Below are 6,711 nucleotides of genomic sequence, written 5' to 3'. Positions count from 1 at the left end.
TGGCCACAGCAATGCACCTTGCTGGTCACTGAGTCTGAGTCCTTTATGTGGCAGAGCGTCTGCACAAAAGGAGGGTTAACACCAGGCCCAGCTGAACTAATTCTGGGAGCACAGGTTCTATATGGACAAGTGCTAGTACCTTTGGGCTAAGAAGTATCCCAGAGAAAAATGATGATGCTCAGGTAGGAGAGAGGAACAGGTAAAAGAGGAGAAACCACGACCACAGGTGAGAGAGAGAGGGGAGCAGCGAGGCTTGGCTAGAAGCTTGGCACAGAGATATATTGTAGATAGCAAATACCTGGGTGGAGTTTGCAGTTCAAGGACTTGTGAATGTTTTTTAATTAATCCATTTAGAAAAATACTCTGAGTCTGTATTACCAATATCTTTTCGAGGACCAAAAAAACCATTCCACTGCAAATACCCCAGATCCGCTACCACTCAGTGAAGAGGCAACACTATATTAGTCCCAAAAAGGTAGAGGAAAGCCCTTTGTCTGTTACAAATTTGTTACCATCATTTTGGAGTATTCACATGTACTATGTGCATTGCAAGATACCTACCCACTACCAGTGCTATGGAGGGATATTAGTTGGTGGCTCCTTCATGGAGCCGTTAGGATAGACATGACCTGCTGCAGTTCAGCCCGCTCCCTGGTACCTGCCCCTTCTGTGGTGTGAGGGACACCCTGGCACACATCTATTTGGAGTGTACCAGATTACAGCCCCTTCTCCAGCTCCTCCAGATTCTGCTTCTAAGGTTCTGGCTGCATTTCTCCCCACACCTTCTGATATATGCACACCCTATCCATGGCCCCACAAAGGCACGGGTCCTCCTCGTCAGTCTGCTCCTAGCACTAGCCAAAGCGGCCATCTATAACACCAGGGGGAGGATGTTGGCTGAGGGGGTGCTCTACGACTGTGGGACTTATTTCCATTCCTCCCTCTGTTCACGCATCCAGACTGAGTTTCTCTGGGCTGCATCCACTGCCTCCCTAGACACCTTTGAAGAGCAATGGGAGGTGTCCGGGGTTGTCTGCTTGGTGTCCCCTTCAGATTCCCTCCTTTTGAACCTTTGACCCACACATCTGTTTCTGTTTTTTTTCATTTGTTGCCCCACATAATTTGTTGAATCCCAGGCTCAATAGCTCCTTCTCTGAGGCTGGGGGAGGAGCCTTCAGATGTGAGCCAGCTGGTACCCACCCACATCCCAGAACCCACTAGGGCCAGTGCTACGGCCCTTGAATGAGAATGAAAGAGAGGGAACAAAATCTATTTCATAATGTACAATTAAATGAAATTTGCCCAAGCCTACAAACTCTTACTCACAAGTGTCATCCTTACTTGTGTAATAATTGAGTAATAGAATAGAATAGTATGCATGAGGATTGCCTGGTGAACAGGACTTGGTCCAGTATTAAGTCTTTTTTTTTTTTTTGGGGGGGGGGGGTGTCATATTAGCATGTTCACCCTGCACTAGCCAGGAAAGGGTTAATGAGGCTCGGACAGGGCCAATTAACATGATAAGCCACACCTGAAGCGGAGTAAGGCTGATTGAAGATGGAGCCCAACTGAGCAGTAGCAGATGGGGCTGGTATAAGACTAGGAAGAAAGGAAAGGAAGTATGCTACAGTGTGGAAGCCTGTAGTCATTCTTTCAGGTTAGAGATGGTAAGGAAGAAACCTAGGGAGGGAGTAGAAACCTTGGGATCCTGGCCCTGAAGGATGGGTTACACAGAAGAATGGTGGATAAGGAAGTCTGAAAAAAAGGTGGAGTAGGAAGCAGTCCAGGGAAATAACAGCCAAGTTTATGCTGGAGCTGCTGATTGTAGGGTCCCTGGGCTGGAATCCAAAATAGTGGGCAGACCTGTGTTCCCCTACCTCACCACTGGGGAAGTGGTATAGTTTTGAATTGGACAACTGCCAGGAACCGCACCTCTTCAGCCAGTCCAGTGAGACTTTCATGCCTGAGAAGGGGAAAGCTATGTAGTAACCTGGCTGGAGGGCCAAGCCATGACGGGGGAGCATCCTGACTCACAAACAGGAAGCACTGTAACTCTGGGAGCATGAGAGCATGTCTCTTGTTGCAGTGCGAACAAGAGACAGAAGGGGGCATCTAATTGGGTGGAGCAATTCCCCAGATGTAGACACAAGGAGGGACTCCAGTGGTGAGTGAACCCTGTGCCAGGTGGGTAGAAAGAGAACTCCTGGCCACAAAAAACAAGTCTACTGCAACAAGCCGGTACAGCCAACACAAATATGGAAGAGCAAACTAGACAGCAGGGTGCCTCCGGCCTCAACATCGACACTGTTGGAGCTGGCTAGAAAATTTTGAAACATTGAACATTCTGATAAAATGTGGGTGGGCGTGGAATGCAGATTTAACATTCTGATTACGGATTAGAAATGGGGCTGACTGGAATCTGGAATTCCCGTTCCCAGGGAAAATCTGAAATTTCAAAAAAGACCTCATGCTGCATCTAAATAAAATTGCCCAAGCTCCCCAGCATGCCGTCTTGCCTTTCTGGTGGGCTACCAAGAAGCTGGGGGTTTGAAAGTCCTGACAGCCTAGTTTTAGTTGAGACTCTGTGCTGCGGAGCGGGGGAGTTTAGAACCCTAAAAGCTCCAGTCCTGGTGAGTGATCTGGCTGGAAGACTCCATGAACCTAGCACGGTCCTGCTAAATGTTTGATTTCAGAGAATCAGCATTTTTCAATGGAAAAATTATCCGTTGGGAAATTTCTGACTAAATCTAATTAGAAAAGCTTGGCTTTCATATTCCAAGGTGAGTTTGGAGAGCTGGGAGTTAAAAAATTTCTCTCTTGATTTGTAAACCTGATATGGATTCAGTGAGAGAGGATAAATATGGAACTCTGGGATGTCATTTTTACAGTCACTTTTCTGACCATAATTGGCTTTTAAGCTTGGAGACTTTTTTACAGGTGTCCAGAAACATCCCTGAATGGTTAAAATCTAGAGGCTTTCGTTCACCACCGCAGGTTACGTCAGCATAGCCCCATCGTTTTGGTGTAAAACTGGAGTTGCACAGTTGTGGGTCATGCTTCCAGGTATATAGCATTTTGAGTCTTGTTACTTTAAATGAACTTTGCCAAACTGTGTAGAGAAGTAAATATGAAAACTGGTTTACACAGAGCAGATCATTTATATCCAGGGTTTGAGTCTGATTTAAACACATTAGTGTGGTGTAACTTCATTGAAATTAATGGAATTATGTGGGTACAAACCTGGTGTGAGATCATGCCAAAAGCCTCTTCTAAAGATAGCTCAGTAGTGTATGTTTATTATATAGATTCAAGGTCAGATGTTCAGGGATATACAATAGCATTGCTCCATTGAAGTTACTGTACCAGTCTCAGGCCCAGTCTTGCAAACATGCATGTAAATAATTCAGAGGTACAGGATCAGGATCTTAAAAGAGCATATTTTACTCAGAAGCCCAAAGAGGCAGAGTTCAGTTGAATATTCAACTGCTGCCACTTGCGCCCTTGATTTCTTATCCTTGATGTTGCACTTATGCCTGGGTATTTGTTTTGTTTTGGGCTCTTTTTCCATAGAATGTATTTTCTTTTGAAGTGGCTGGATTTATTGTTAAGCCTGTTGGAAACAAATAATGTATTGGCAAAGAAATATTCAAGTGAATCATCAATATTGCCTCTATGGCTATGTCTGAAAGTTCACCATGAATCTCCTTTAAGAGATCTTTAGCCACCCAGACATAGCCAGCTAAAGCCAGGTTATTATGTTTGTCTTAGACTTAGACACAAAGACCATGTTTAATAGAAATGGGCTGGAAGGACACCATAGATTGAGTTTCTCTGTGGTTTCTTATTTTTCATTCTAGGGCATCATCAAAGAATTAACATTGAAACAAAAGAAAACTAAAAATGTACCGCTTGTAAATGCTTTTAAGTATCATCCTTCCAAGTTTAGCTTGGAAGCTCACAGGGATACATCATTACTATTTAAAAGGCAAAGAGATGCAAGGACTGTCTGTCCTTCAGAAGGTTAAGATTTTGTTTAGACATATTCCACAAAAAGAAGGGGTTGGGGAGAGAAGAGGAAAATCTTTCAGTGAACAAAACATATTTGACTGCATAAGGATATTAACACCTCACAGTCTCCTTTAGCATTTCCTGGGCTATGCATCATATATTCCCACAACTCCTGGAAATTAGAGACACAGGTTTCTATGTTATTTACTCAGTTCCCAGCAGTTGCTAATTACCATCAGGGTAGTCAGCTCCATCTGCTGTAGTTAGACAAGTACACATATCAGTCTTAGTCATCTTAATTTCCTCACTCCCACCTTTGCTTGGTGTCTGATTCTTCACTCTGTCAGAGGGTGGGAGAAGAGAAAAACATGGTCTGACTAAAGACAGATTGAAGGTACTTGGTCAAAGGGAAAATGCACTACCCTAAGTTGTTCCTCAATTGATGAATGTGTCTGGTTGGTGAGCTAGTTTGAAAAGCAAATCTATTCCCTGGAAGTCTTCCCAAATCAAAAGAGAGAATGTGGACGTGCTGGAGATCTTTCAGCTTGTTTTCTTAATTACAAAAAGTGATCAGTTTCTCTACTGGTGAAATCAAAAGGCAGGTTTTATTGTGAAATTGGTCAAGCAACTGGAGTTTTTTTGTGAGTTATTTTTTGTTGTTGTTACAGGAAAAAAAGAATAGAATAACTAAGCTGGCCAGTTCAGCAATTAGCGTTTCACATGATATTCATGTATACGCATTATAAATGTTACTGAGGTGGGGGCAAATGAGTCATCTTCCAAGCAAGCATTGGCAACATATCAATCCCAAGTGTAATCAGCCAGCAAAGACCTATTTACCCATGAGACAATGGGAGCATAGCCTCTGCTTTCCTTTCCTTCACTGCTCCTTGTTTTTTCTCAGTTTTTCTTTATTAGCTAGTTTTTTTTACAATTTTAGTTATTTTAGAAAATACATGGGGGCAGGACATCCAGCTACTTATACAAAATCCAAAACCCCTCTGATTTAAATCAATACAATTTAACAGGTGCTTGTTTTGCTCTTCACATTTGAAAAATCACTACAATTATATTTTTGACATAATAAAGCACTCTTCAGATTAATGGCCCTGAAGCTCTTTGCTCACCTGCTGATTTTCCACTCACCTACTGGAATACCTCCTCATGCTTCTCTGTAATGATCCTCTTCCACCCACAGCAACATCTTTTGTCTACTGTAATGTGTCCATTGCACAATCTCATGGGAAGTACCACCACTAGAGATAAACAAAAATGCATAGCTGATAATTTACTTAAGGACTTTATTTGATTGTGAATGTTACAAATGAGCAATGGAGTTAGGATAAATTAAGTAAAGTCCAACAGGAGTTACATTGTCAATAAATCTAGAGTAAAACAATTGGAGCTAAGCTCTGGCTCTTTTTGTCATTGTTTTCAGTCTGGTTCTGGCTGGAAGTGATAAAGGGGGGAAATGCTTCAAAAGAATTTACCAAATTTTTAAAATACTAAACAAAGTTTGGATTTTGGTTGAGTTTCGTTTCTTGTTTTATCTCAACTGCTTTTGGCCGTTTGGAATTACACTTGCTTAAATTAAATTAATAGGCATCAGACTTAAAACAAGCAAAAGGAAGTGTTTCTTCATACTATGCACAGTCAAACTTTGGAACTTGCTGCCAGGGGATGTTCTGAAGGTCAAAAGTATAACTGGATTAAAAAAGAATTAGATAAATTCATAGAGGATAGGTCCATCAATGGCTATTAACCAAGATAGTTAGGGACATCCCTAAACTTTTAACTGTAAGAAACATCTAGCACTAGTCACTATCAGAAATAGGATATTGACCCAGTATGGACATACTTATGCTAGGTTAGGTGGAGTAATACACTGGAGAATCAAGCCTCCTAGTCTCAATAGATGTCCAGACTAACACTGGAGACTCTAACCTCTTAAGGCTCATGCAGATCTAGTTACAAGTTAAGGATCTGATCCTGCAACTTGTTGAGTTCAGGAAGATCTCTAAGCTCATGCAAATCACCATGATGCAAAGAGATGTGTTCAGGCCAATCAGTTTACTGTGCAGTACTTAATTTAAATCAATGAGGCTAAATGTGGGTTTGTCTGAAGGCAGAAAGAGGGACCCTGTATGATATCAGATGCCTGACATAATTGTCCAATAGATTTGTTTACACATACAATCCAATCAGCACTTCAATTCTTCAGTGTTGAAACCCAAGAGTAAATCAGTTGTGAGCCAACATGTGGCTTTTCTCCTTCCTTTCTCCCCCCCCCCGCTCGCCCCCCCCCCCCCCCCACACACACACACACACACTTCACTTACATCTGCTTGACTGTTTAAATTTCAGGAATACAGGCAAGAAAAGATTTTAAAGGCTTTTAAAAATTATAATGAATAAATGGTTGCAATTTATAAGCATCACATTTTGGCAACCTCAGGTCCCCAGTGTGGCTGATTTCCATTGTGCCTTTTAAAATAGATAAATGATTGCAAAAAATGAAGATTAAAAAGAGGCTATTGTTGAAAGCCCAATAACAACAACTTTAGGAAAAGATAATCAGTGGCTCATTGTGCCTACACAGCATGGTTTGCTGATTGCATATTAAAAGGAAAAAAAATATGCTGTGTAATCTCCCTATGATATAAAGGCCTCAGTCTTTCGGTTATATGGTGAGTAGTGTCAATT

General features: G+C 41.8%; 1 long non-coding RNA gene across 1 annotated transcript; it reads right to left on the bottom strand.

The window, feature by feature from the left end:
* Positions 1 to 3,283: 3,283 nt before the first annotated feature.
* Positions 3,284 to 6,511, bottom strand: LOC137166271 (uncharacterized). The gene is made up of 4 exons (XR_010923611.1): positions 6,348 to 6,511; positions 5,155 to 5,264; positions 4,242 to 4,348; positions 3,284 to 3,610 (listed from the first exon to the last, which is right to left on the bottom strand). It is a non-coding gene; the product is annotated as an uncharacterized lncRNA (long non-coding RNA).
* Between the last annotated feature and the right edge of the window lie 200 nt (positions 6,512 to 6,711).

This window comes from Emydura macquarii, unplaced genomic scaffold, assembly GCF_026122565.2.
Source record: "Emydura macquarii macquarii isolate MOO-44397 ecotype Brisbane River unplaced genomic scaffold, CSIRO-AGI_Emac_v2 contig_2825, whole genome shotgun sequence".
NCBI classification, from domain to species: domain Eukaryota; kingdom Metazoa; phylum Chordata; order Testudines; family Chelidae; genus Emydura; species Emydura macquarii.
The sequence above is the reverse complement of the archived record's forward strand: the minus strand, read 5'-3'. Positions and strand labels throughout refer to the sequence as shown.